We start from the raw sequence: 13,436 nt of genomic DNA, 5'->3' as shown, positions 1-13,436 counted from the left end.
CGCTAATTATTAAAGAAATGTAAATCAAAACTACAATGCGGTATCACCTCACACCAGTCAGAATGGCCATCATCAAAAAGTCTACAAATAACAAACGCTGGAGAGGGTGTGAAGAAAAGGGAACCCTCCTACACTGTTGGTAGGAATGGAAATTGCTATAGCCACTATGGAAAACAGTATGGAGGTTCCTCAAAAAACTAAAAATAGAGTTGCCATATGATCTAGCAATCCCACTGCTGGGCATATATCTGGAAGAAACTATAATTCAAAAAGATATAGGTACCCTTATGTTCATAGCAGCACTATTTACAATAGCCAAGACATGGAAGCAACCTACATGTCCATTGACAGATGAATGGATAAAGAAGATGTGATATATGTATGTGTGTGTGTGTGTGTGTGTGTGTGTGTGTGTGTGTGTGTGTGTGTGTGTGTGTATATGTATATATAATGGAATATTACTCAGCCATAAAAAAGAATAAATGCCATTTGCAGCTAATGGATGGACCTAGAGAGTCTCAGACTGAGTGAAGTAAGTCAGAAAGAGAAAGACAAATACCATATGATATCAGTTATACGTGAAATCTAAAATACAACACAAGTGAACTTATCTACGAAACAGAAACAGACTCACAGACATAGAGAACAGATTTGTGGATGCCAAGGGGGAGGGGGTTGGGAGAGGGATGGATTGGGAGTTTGGATTAGCAGATGCAAACTATTATGTATAGAATGGATAAACAACAAGGTCCTACTGTATAGCACAGGGACCTATATTCAGTATCCTATAATAAATCATAATGGAAAAGGATATGAAAAAGAATATATATATATGTATAACTGAATACTTTTCTGTACAACAGAAATTAACACAACATTGTAAATCAACTATACTTCAATAAAATAAAAAATATTCGGTATTCATTCATTCAGTCACTCAACTATTTGTTGAATATGAATAAAACAGCAAATTCCTATTTAATGAAGCTTACAATCGTGTGTGTGTGAGAGAGAGAGAGAGAGAGAGCGCTAACATAAAAAAATAAACATATGTCAGTTAGTAGTAAGTGCTTGAATATAAAGAAAACCAGGTGCAGGGTTAGAGAATGATGTTGGGAACTGGGTGATGGGGAGTCTGGTCAGGAAAGCCCTTTTTGATAAGAAGACGTTTGAGGAGAACTATAAAGGAAGTAAGGGACTTAACTGTGGATACCTGGGGAAGGACATTTCAGGCAGAGGAAGAGTTCAATGACTTGAGGCAGAAAGCTGGTTGTGCTAGAGTGGTGGGAGATGAGGTCAGAAAGGTAGGGGGAGGCCATGCTGTGAGGGTCTTGTAGGTCATGGTAAGGAGTCTGGAGGTAACCACAAATGAGCAGGAAAACTAGGGGGCGGTTTTGAACACAAGAGTGACATGATTTACCTGATGTTAAAGGATCATATAGGCTGCTGTGTCTGATTTCTTCATTGACTGTGTCTCCTCAATGGCAGGGGATGCCTTGCTTATCTTTTTGTCCCCAGTCACTAGTACAATCAGAGTCCTATTTAGTATCCATTAAATAAGTGCTCACTGGATAAACGTTTACAAGAAATACTGACTGTTGGAAGGGCTGTGAAAAGAACTTAGAAAAGTTTCCTGAGTTATCACAACTCCAATAATACAATTTACTTCAGCAAAACATTCTAAGGCCTTTTGTATTTATTTATTCAGTGGAGAGTTGTTTTTCTTTTTCTCAATGTTAATGCCCAAACTAATGCTTTTCCTGCAAGAGCTGAGAAAGTTACAGCTTTTCTTCATAAGAGTCTTATACAATTATAATGCTACACAAGTTTTGAATTCTGGGCCAAGGGAAATACATTGGGTTCTAATCTTGGCTCTGTAATTCATTAGCTGTGGGACCTTTGAATGTGAAATAGTCACACATCCATTTGCTTGTGAAGCACCTATTTGTTGAGCACCTGCTCACTGTCCTTGAAGTCAAGACGCTCACAGTCTGAGCAAGACAGATGTAAACAAAGATAAAGAACCCAGGGCAGTGAGCTGGCTGTGGTGGAGGTATGCATGGAGTGCTTTGAGATTCACCATCTCATCTCAAGTTCACCAGGAAGCTAAGAGAGAAGGGAATCCAAGGCAGGGGCATGTGCAAATTGCTGATCATATAGAAGAACATGGTGTGTGCAGGGAATTGAAAGGCATTTGGGAGGGGGCTGGAATAGAGTAGCAGAGGATATGTTACTTTTCTCTGCCAGCATCTCTTGGGGAAGTCACACCTTACCCATTCCAAGTGGGCTTTGTGTGTTTTTTTGTCACTGTGCCAGGTTCGTGTGTTGTCACTGTGCCAGGCTTGCTGGCCACAGGATTGGACAGGTCATCTAGGATGACCATTCACAGTGACTTAGCCTCCTGGACCCAGGCAATTTTCCCCTCAGTTTTACTGAGAAATAATTGACTTATACCACTGTATACATTTAGGGCATATAGCGTGATGGTTTGATTTACATATATTGTGAAATGATTACCACAATAGGGTCAGCTTACGTCCATCTTCTCATTTAGATACAATAAAAAGAAGAAAAGATAAAAGGAAAAAAATGTTCTCCTTGTGATAAGAACTTGTAGGATTTACTCTCTAACAACTTTCCTGTATATCACAGAGCAGCCTTAGCTATTGTCATCGTGTTGTACATGACATCCCTAGTACTTCTTTAACTTATAACCGGAAATTTGTACTTTTTGACCACCTTCCTCCAATTTCCCCTGCTCCCACCCTCTGCCTCTGTAACCACAAATCTGATCTCTTTTCTATAAATTTGGTGTGGGTTTTTCTGTTTGTTTGTTTGCTTTGGTTTTTTGTTTAGTTTCTTTTTTAGGTTCCACATATAAGTGAGATCATATAGTATTTATCTTTCTCTGTCTGACTTATTTCACTTAGCATAATGCCTTCAAGATCCATCCATATTGTCATTTTTTTTATAGCTGAATAATATTCCATTGTATGTATATACGCCAACTTCTTTACCCATTTATCCGTCAATGGACACTTAGGTTGTTTCCATGTCTTGGCTATTGCAAGTGATGCTGCTATGAACATGGGAGTGCAGATATCTTTTCAAGTTAGTGTTTTCATTTCCTTCGGCTATATTCCCAGAACTGGAGTTGCCGGATCACACGGTGGTTCTATTTTTAATTTTTTTAGAATACTTCGTACCGTTTTCCATAGTGGCTGCACCAAGATACATTCCCATCAACAGTGCACAAGAGTTCCCTTTTCTCAACATTCATGCCAGCATCTGTTATCTCTTGTCTTTTTGATGATGGCCATTCTAACAGGAGTGAGGTGTTATCTTATTATGGCTTTAATTTGCATTTCCCTAATGACTAGTGATGTTAAGCATCTTTTCAATTATCTGTGGGCCTTTTGTATATCTTTTTTGGAGAAATGTCTATTCAGGTCCCTTGTCCATTTTAAAAATTGGGTTATTTGGTTTTTTGTTGTTGTTGTTGTTATTGAGCTGAATGAGTTCTTTTTTTTTTAAGATTTTTTTGATGTGGAACATTTTTAAAGTCTTTATTGAATTTGTTACAATATTGTTTCATTTTATGTTTTGGTTTTTTGGCCCCGAGGCATGTGGGATCTTAGCTCCCCAATCAGGGATCGAACCCACACCCCCTGCATTGGAAGGCAAAGTCTTAACCACTGACTGGACCACCAGGGAAGTCCCTGAATGAGTTCTTTATATATTTTTGATATTAACCCCTTATCAGATATATGGTTTGCAAATATTTTTTCCCATCTGTACGTTGTCTTTTCACTTTGTTGATGGCTTCTTTTGCTGGGCAGAAGCTTTTTAATCTGATGTAGTCCCATCTGTTTATTTTTTTATTTTGTTGCTTGTGCTTTATGTGTCAGATCCAAAAAATTATTACCAAGACCCATGTCAAGGAGCTTTAGTTCCATGTTTCCTTCTATGTCTTTCATGGTTGTAGGTCTTACATTTAAGTCTTTAATCCATTTTGGGTTAATTTTTATGAGTGGTATAAGATAGGGGTCAAGTTTCATTCTTTCACATATGGATATTCAATTATCCCGGCACTATTATTGAAAAGACTGTCTTTTCTCCATTGCGTATTCCTGGCTCCTTTGTCAAATATTAGTTGACCATACAGTCAACTTGGGTTTATTTCTGGGCTCTTGATTCTGTTCTATTGGTCTATTGATCTGTTTTTTATGCCAGTACCATATTGTTTTGATGACTATAACTTTATAGTACAGTTTGAAATCAGGAAGTGTGGTGCCTCCTGCTTTGTTCTTCCTTCTCAGGATTTCTTGGTTATTTGGAGTCTTTTGTGGCTCCATATAAATTTTTGGAGTGTTTTTTTTTTTTTCTACTTCTATAAACAATACCAACTGAAGTCTTGATAGGGATTGCATTGATGGCTTCTGGTAGTATTGATATTTTAACAACATTCATTCTTCCAGTCCATGAACATGAAATACCTTTCCATTTATTTGTGTCTTAATTTCTTTCATTAATGTCTTGTAGTTTTCAGAGTAGAGATCTTTCATCTTCTTATTTAAGTATTAAGTATTTAAGTATTTAAGTATTTAAGTATTAAGTATTTAAGTATTAAGTATCCTAAGTATTTTCTTGTTTTTGATGCTATGGTAAACAAAATTTCTTTCTTTTTTTTTTTTTTCAGAAAATTTGTTGTCAGGTGTAATAGTCCTGTGAAATTCACTTAAGGACACTGGGGGAGAGTATCTCTTCCTTCTGATGAAGAGTTGTAAGAATGTGAGTTTGGGTGTGACTATGGTTGTGTTTTCGTCCGAAAGGTGAGAACTTGTTGGAGAATTAATCCATAGCACTGAAGGAAGGAAGTTTAAGAAATAGGGATGAATATTTATATCTCTGTCTATCTGTGCGTGTGTCTGTATGTTTTATCTATTATCTATCCATCCAGAGAGAGAGAGAGAAAGGACAGAGAGAGAGAGAAAATGACATAAGTTGAGCTTCTGGGTCCAGCCAAGATGAAATCATCCATGTCTGCAGGTTTCCTAGTTGTATGAATCAATAAAAGTCCCCTTTTTATTCTTGATAGCTTAAATTATATATCTGTTACTTGTAGCTAAAAGACTTTTGATGAAAACCACAGTGGTAGAAGACAAGACTACAAAATTACCTTCAGTTTTCTAATTTAAAAAACTTGGGACATTGCTGGGTATCTGACAAAAGCAGTTTATTGTCAGGACACCACTGTCCTGAGTTAATAACTGGGACATTGTTCTCATTGAAGACACCTCTGGGGTCTATATTCATTCTTTTTCAGATTTTGGCTTATTTCTGCAATCCCTTCCATGTCCCCTTTCTCCTTTGCTTATGCATAATTTTTATTTCCTCTGCTTGCACATAGTCTTCAGTATACGTAAGGTTGCCCCAAATACAAGTACATCAGCAACTTTAATATGTCCATCTGACTTCCTCTATACTCTTCATTTAAATAAAACATTATCAAGCCCCCATATGTGCCAGGTACTGTTCCATGTGCTAGGCATACAGTGATAAACAATATACGCAAGGTCCTTGCCCTAATAAAATGTACTTTTAAAAAAAAATTAATTAATTAATTAATTAATTAATTAATTTATGGCTGTGTTGGGTCTTCGTTTCTGTGCGAGGGCTTTCTCCATTTGTGGCAAGTGGGGGCCACTCTTCATCGCGGTGCGCGGGCCTCTCACTGTCGCGGCCTCTCCTGTTGCGGAGCACAGGTTCCAGACACGCAGGCTCAGTAACTGTGGCACACGGGCCTTGTTGCTCCGCGGCATGTGGGATCTTCCCAGACCAGGGCTCGAACCCGTGTCCCCTGCATTGACAGGCAGACTCTCAACCACTGCACCACCAGGGAAGCCCGAAATGTACTTTTTGATGAGAGAAAAGGTCTATAAGCAAGCAAAGACACTAATAAATAAGATAGATTGTGATAAGGCCTATGATGGGAAATAATAGGAACTGAATAGAGAATAAATGGGGGTGGAAATCACTTCTGATGGATGATCAGTGAAGGCCCTCCTTGAAAAGGTGACATTTAAATTAAAAATGATTTCAAAATAAGCATTGCAAAGAGTTGAAGGCAGAATATTCCAGCCAGAGGGACTAGCAAGTGCAAAGTCCCTGAGACAGAGAGAGCTTGATGGGATCCAAGTACTAACAGAAGGTCAGTGTGGCTAAAGGGATTGGTATGAGTCAGGTTGGAGAGGGATGCAAATTTGAGATAATGCAAAGCTTTGGAAATCAGTACAATGAGCTTTTTTTTTTTTTACTTTAATAAACAGAATTATTATTTGTAGTATTTACACACACAGTCTTCCATGGTAATGTTAAAGTTACCATTTTCTTCAATGCCCCTCAAAATAACAACTCTGCCTTCCTAAGTAAATCTTGGAGGGGAAATTCAGTGAAAGTGATCTGCTCATGACTGTGTCCCATGTCTTTCTCTCTGTTTTTTTTTTAACATCTTTAGTGGAGTATAATTGCTTTACAATGGTGTGTTAGTTTCTGCTGTATAACAAAGTGAATCAGCTATACATATACATATATCCCCATATCCCCTCCCTCCTGTGTCTCCCTCCCACCCTCCTTATCCCACCCCTCTAGGTAGACACAAAGCACCGAGCTGATCTCCCTGTACTATGCAGCTGCTTCCCACTAGCTATCTATTTTACATTTGGTAGTGTATATATGTCCATGCCACTCTCTCACTTAACTCCAGCTTAACTTTCCCCCTCCCCGTGTCCTCAAGTCCATTCTTTATGTCTGCATCTTTATTCCTGTCCTGCCCCTAGGTCCTTCAGAACCATTTTTTTAAAAATTTCATATATATGTGTTAGCATATGGTATTTGTTTTTCTCTTTCTGACTTACTTCACTCTGTATGACAGACTCTAGGTCCACCCACCTCACTACAAGTAAGTCAATTTCGTTTCTTTTTATGGCTGAGTAATATTCCATTGTATATATGTGCCACATCTTCTTTATCCATTCATCTGTCGATGGACACTTAGGTTGCTTCCATGTCCTGGCTATTGTAAATAGAGCTGCAATGAACATTGTGGTACATGACTCTTTTTAAATTATGGTTTTCTCAGGGTATATGCCCAGTAGTGGGATTGCTGGGTCGTAGGGTAGTTCTATTTTTAGTTTGTTACGGAACCTCCATACTGTTCTCCATAGTGGCTGTACCAATTTACATTCCCACCAACAGTGCAAGAGGGTTCCCTTTTCTCCACACCCTCTCCAGCATTTATTGTTTGTAGATTTTTTGATGATGGCCATTCTGACCAGTGTGAGGTGATATCTCATTGTTGGTTTTGATTTGCATTTCTCTAATGATTAGTGATGTTGAACATCCTTTCATGTGTTTGCTGGCAATCTGTATATCTTCTTTGGAGAAATGTTTATTTAGGTCTTCTGCCCATTTTTGGATTGGGTTGTTTGTTTGATATTGAGCTGCATGAGCTGCTTGTAAATTTTGGAGATTAATCCTTTGTCAGTTGCTTCATTTGCAAACCTTTTCTCCCATTCTGAGGGTTGTCTTTTCATCTTGTTTATGGTTTCCTTTGCTGTGCAAAAGCTTTTAAGTTTCATTAGGTCCCATTTGTTTATTTTTGTTTTTATTTCCATTCCTCTAGGAGGTGGGTCAAAAAGGATCTTGCTGTGATTTATGTCATAGAGTGTTCTGCCTGTTTTCCTCTAAGACTTTTATACTGTCTGGCCTTACATTTAGGTCGTTAATCCATTTTGAGTTTATTTTTGTGTATGGTGTTAGGGAGTATTCTAATTTCATTCTTTTACATGTAGCTGTCCAGTTTTCTCAGCACCACTTATTGAGGAGGCTGTCTTTTCTCCATTGGATATTCTTGTCTCCTTTATCAAAGATAAGGTGACCATATGTGTGTAGGTTTATCTCTGGGCTTTCTATCCTGTTCCATTGATCTATATTTCTGTTTTTGTTTCAGTACCATACTGTCTTGATTACTGTAGCTTTGTAGTATAGTCTGAAGTCAGGGAGCCTCATTCCTCCAGCTCCGTTTTTCTTTCTCAAGATTGCTTTGGCTATTCTGGGTCTTTTGTGTTTCCATACGAATTGTGCAATTTTTTTGTTCTAGTTCTGTGAAAAATGCTATTGGTAGTTTGATAGGGATTGCATTGACTCTGTAGATTGCTTTGGGTAGTATAGTCATTTTCACAATGTTGATTCTTCCAATCCAAGAACATGGTATATCTCTCCATCTGTTGGTATCGTCTTTAATTTCTTTTATCAGTGTCATAGTTTTCTGCATACAGGTCTTTTGTCTCCTTAGGTAGGTTTATTCCTACGTATTTTACTCTTTTTGTTGCAGTGGTAAATGGGAGTGTTTCCTGAATTTCTCTTTCAGATTTTTCATTATTAGTGTATAGGAATGCAAGAGATTTCTGTGCATTAATTTTGTATCCTACAATTTTACCAAATTCATTGATTAGCTCTAGTAGTTTTCTGGTAGCATCCTTAGGATTCTCTATGTATAGTATCATGTCATCTGCAAACAGTGACAGTTTTACTTCTTCTTTTTCTATTTGTATTCCTTTTATTTCTTTTTCTTCTCTGATTGCCGTGGCTAACACTTCCAAAACTATGTTGAATAATAGTGGTGAGAGTGGGTAACCATGTCTTGTTCCTGATCTTAGTGGAAATGGTTTCAGTTTTTCCCCATTGAGAACGATGTTGGCTGTGGGTTTGTCATATATGGCCTTTATTATGTTGAGGTAAGTTCCTTCTATGCCTAATTTCTGGAGGGTTTTTATCATAAATGGGTATTGAATTTTGTCAAAAGTTTTTCTGCATCTATTGAGATGATCATATGGTTTTTCTCCTTCAATTTGTTAATATGGTTTATCACATTGATTGATTTGAGTATACTGAAGAATCCTTGCATTCCTGGGATAAACCCCACTTGATCATGGTGTATGATCCTTTTCACGTGCTGTTGGATTCTGTTTGCTAGTATTTTGAGGATTTTTGCATCTATGTCCATTACTGTTATTGGCCTGCACTTTTCTTTTTTTGTGACATCTTTGTCTGGTTTTGGTATCAGGGTGATGGTGGCCTCATAGAATGAGTTTGGGAGTGTTCCTCCCTCTGCTATACTTTGGAAGAGTTTGAGAAGCATAGGAGTTAGGTCTTCTCTAAATGTTTGATAGAATTCACCTGTGAAGCCACCTGGTCCTGGGCTTTTGTTTGTTGGAAGATTTTTAATCACAGTTTCAATTTCAGTGCTTGTGATTGGTCTGTTTATATTTTCTGTTTGTTCCTGGTTCAGTCTCGGAAAGTTGTGCTTTTCTAAGAATTTGCCCATTTCTTCCTGGGCAAGGTTGTCCATTTTACTGGCATATAATTGCTTGTAGTAATCTCTCATGATCCTTTGTATTTCTGCACTGCCAGTTGTTATTTCTCCTTTTTCATTTCTAATTCTATTGATTTGAGTCTTCTCCCTTTTTTTCTTGATGAATCTGGCTAATGGTTTATCAATTTTGTTTATCTTCTCAAAGAACCAGCTTTTAGTTTTCTTGATCTTTGCTATCGTTTCCTTCATTTCTTTTTCATTTATTTCTGATCTGATCTTTATGATTTCTTTCCTTCTGCTAATTTTGGGGTTTTTTTGTTTTTCTTTCTCTAATTGCTTTAAGTGTAAGGTTAGGTTGTTTATTTGAAATGTTTCTTGTTTCTTGAGGTAGGATTGTATTGCTATAAACTGCTTTTGCTGCATCCCATAGGTTTTGGGTCGTCGTGTTTTCATTGTCATTTGTTTCTAGGTATTTTTTGATTTCCTCTTTGATTTCTTCAGTGATCTCTTGGTTATTAAGTAGTGTATTGTTTAGCCTCCATGTGTTTGTATTTTTTACAGATTTATTCCTGTAATTGATATCTAGTCTCATAGCCTTGTTGTCAGAAAAGATACTTGATACGATTTCAATTTTCTTAAATTTACCAAGGCTTGATTTGTGACCCAAGACATGATCTATCCTGGAGAATGTTCCATGAGCACTTGAGAAGAAAGTGTATTCTGTTGTTTTTGGATGGAATGTCCTATAAATATCAATTAAGTCCATCTTGTTTAACGCATCATTTAAAGCTTGTGTTTCCTTATTTATTTTCATTTTGGATGATCTGTCCATTGGTGAAAGTGGGGTGTTAAAAGTCCCCTAGTATTACTGTGTTACTGTCGATTTCCCCTTTTATGGCTGTTAGCATTTGCCTTATGTATTGAGGTGCTCCTATGTTGGGTGTCTAAATATTTACAATTGTTATATCTTCTTCTTGGATTGATCCCTTGATCATTATGTAGTGTCCTTCTTTGTCTCTTGCAATAGTCTTTATTTTAAAGTCTATTTTGTCTGATATGAGAATTGCTACTCCAGCTTTCTTTTGATTTCCATTTGCATGGAATATCTTTTTCCATCCCCTCACTTTCAGTCTGTATGAGGACAATGAGCTCTTGACTCTGAAGAACCTCTTAAAAATTTTAAGCATATAAATGACATGATTTATTTACATTTTATAAAGCTCACAATGGCTGTCATGTGGAGAATGGATTACAGTGGGGCAAGAATGGAAGCAGGCAGACCACTTTTGAGGATATTGCAAAGTTAGGCAAGAGATGACGGTAGCTTGGGCCAGAGGGTGGGCAGTAGAGTTGAAAAGAAGCAGATAGACTAGGACTCAAGGATTACTCCTAGGGTTTTGGCTGAACACACAAGTGGATGGAAGTGCTCTTTACTGAGATGGAGAAGACAGAGAAAGGGGCAATTTGAGAAAATGTCTCACTAGATCTATTTTAGAAATGTTGAGACTCAGTATGAGCTGTATAACGAGGTCTGTATTTGACAAATTACCTTACCTCTGTTGAGAGATACAACCAATTGGCCCAGTTCATCTTTTAGAGTCTGGTCACACTAGGTCATTCATTGTTTAGCTTATGGTCTGATTTCCTTCCATTAAGTACTTCCACCTTTCCAAACAGGTGAGGCCATGGAGGGATGTAGGTTCATGTAATCCAATTGATAGTTCTGGTAAACACACCCATTCACAGTCATAAAAATGTCTGCCTATTCTACCTCACAGGGTTATTATGGGGGTTAAATGGGGGATTCGGTAGGTAAAAGCACTTTGTAAACTCTAAAGGTAATGAATTTAAAGGACTTTGAAAGCTGTTTAATTTACCAAAGCTACACATTTATACCAATTTTACTAAATCAGTTGAGAAATTATAATAAACTTTTATTTAACCAGACTGGTTATTGCCAAATGCCCACAAAAATATAGCAAAAACTCACTTACTTTTGTGCATAGTGTAACGTAATTTAGCACAAAGGCTAAATTGGGTCCGTACAACTCTGAATAACAACTTGAGAAGAATTACTTCATATTTATTGAGGAGTAAGTCACCTCTAACACTCTTGCCAGCCTGGTGTTGTGTTGGTACAAGGCCCATTTATTGTTGGTACTCTAACATCCTGGCAAAAGTGAGAGTAGTTGCTTAAAACAAGAATAAGGAGTTGTTCCACCACTTGTCCCTCCCCTTTCAGACCACTATCCTGGAATTCAGCCTTCCTTGCTGCTAATCTGTGGCCTGAATTCCCTTAGGTCCAACCTTCTCTCCAGGGCTGGCTTCATGGGTATGTGACCTGTGCCACTGCACATGGCCCTGTGCCCAAAAGTGCCCCACACTTGTTTTATTTCTCTGCTGTCTCTGTTTTGAAATTCTTAATTTTATCTTTGAACTTGTGTTTCATGCATGAAGTCTGATGGGACAATAAAGCATGCATTTGAGCAGAGGGGGTATGTGCAGTGTAAGTCCCACCCTTCCTAGCTGTCCTATTTGTAGGCAGCATTCACAATGCCCTGTGGGCACAGAACTCTGGTGCACTCATGCAGCATGGGAGTTCAGCGAAACTCAAAGCAAATATAAGGTAAGTGTGTTACATCAAGGACTGAGCGGTAGAGCTTGTGGGCGGGGTGGTATGCTAACAGCTCCCCAAACCACACTTTCTGTTTAAAAGAGAACTTGTGTCATACACAAGAAGAAGGCAGCAGTGTTGTTCTAAGAAACAAAAACAACCTGGGAAGCCTATCATATCTTCTCTTCCCCATATTACCCCTCTGTGTCAATGACTTATGCTGAACATGATGGCACAGAAGGAAAGGGAAAGATGGGGCAACCCAGAGTTCCTTTTCCTTTCAGTCTTATCAGTAAGCTGAAGGTAGAGTATGTCGGTAGAATATGTGCATATCAAGAAGTAAAATAAAATAATTGAGATAGTTCTGTTCAGGATTTTCACTATTCTGGTAAGAACAACATACCTATGCCTATATGAGTTACTTTAACAGATTTAACAATATTTTATAATTAGGATGGTCTCTTTTAAATTCGTGACTACTTTGAAGTGACTTCAAATAAGTATATTCTCTTATGGAATCAAAATGGTCCTTCACAAATTCTAAAGACACTGTTAATTTGCTTTATAGATTCTTTGTTTATTGACATTTTGAAGTTGTAAATCACCTTATTTTTAAATTAATGAGGTTTAATTTCAATTTTACTATACTCTTAATTTCTTAATGAATCACCAAAATGGAATCATATAAAAAAACCTACATCTATAACATCTGTTGGAAGGAAGAGTCCTTCCCTACTCCAGTGGAGGGAATTCTACTTGGGAAACGCACCTGTATTCCTGCCCCCTCCTACTGCTCCCTTGAGGAGTGACTTAATCTTATTCCTGAGTTTGGAAGGTGAAGTTGGACATGTAAAGCCAACTCTTTCCTCTCTAGCATGCAGCCACCAGCAGAAGCACATCTTTGGCTCAGCTCCTTGGTTTATGCCAGCAGTTTTCCCAGGTGATGTGGTGCAGACACCGGGTGGGTAAGTTTTTCTAATTCTGGGGTTTAGTTCTATTAGGAAGCCTGCCTGTCTGTGATAGAAGCCATGCTCCTACAACAACCACGTTCTCTAATATGATGTTTTAAACAGTATTAAATTTTGTTAATTCTTTAAAATATTGAGGTAATTTCCCTTGAAAGTGTAGTAAAATCTGAATTGAATTCTATCAATTTAAAATAAAGGTAATATTAGTTCTAATCCACCTTACCCTTTTGACTTATTTCTTATTTGGTTCAGAACTCAGGAGGGGAAGAGAGAGTACTATTTATTGGGCACCTTGAATTCCAACAAGGTCCATACTGTTACCTCTAATATTGGTGACAACTTCAGGAAAACTACGAGATGAGACAGGATTAGTTGCCTTCATTTTTGTTTCCACTTTCATGTTCCTTTTATATCCTTTGTAGTTGGTATAATGGCTTAAGCTTAGAAGAGTTTTGCACTATGCTCCCAAGGAGAAAAA

At 37.7% G+C, this 13,436-nt stretch overlaps 1 protein-coding gene and 1 long non-coding RNA gene across 3 annotated transcripts in view; one reads left to right on the top strand and one right to left on the bottom strand.

The window, feature by feature from the left end:
* SEM1 (SEM1 26S proteasome subunit) overlaps positions 1-13,436 on the bottom strand; it is a 294,022-nt gene that overhangs the window by 12,265 nt on the left and 268,321 nt on the right. The gene's annotated exons all lie outside the window — the stretch shown is intronic.
* Positions 1-13,436, top strand: part of LOC309665599 — a 75,118-nt gene that overhangs the window by 37,517 nt on the left and 24,165 nt on the right. The window contains exon 2 of one of the 2 annotated variants that reach the window (XR_014266560.1): positions 4,700-4,832. This is a non-coding gene — a long non-coding RNA (uncharacterized lncRNA). Of the gene's footprint in view, positions 1-4,639; positions 4,833-13,436 lie in introns of those variants that run through there. The other variant, XR_014266561.1, reaches the window with a different exon arrangement.

The sequence above is a fragment of the Balaenoptera physalus genome (genome assembly GCF_965194825.1).
Source record: "Balaenoptera physalus genome assembly, chromosome: 8".
In the NCBI taxonomy this organism is placed as follows: domain Eukaryota; kingdom Metazoa; phylum Chordata; class Mammalia; order Artiodactyla; family Balaenopteridae; genus Balaenoptera; species Balaenoptera physalus.
This window is presented reverse-complemented; position numbering and strand designations above follow the sequence as displayed.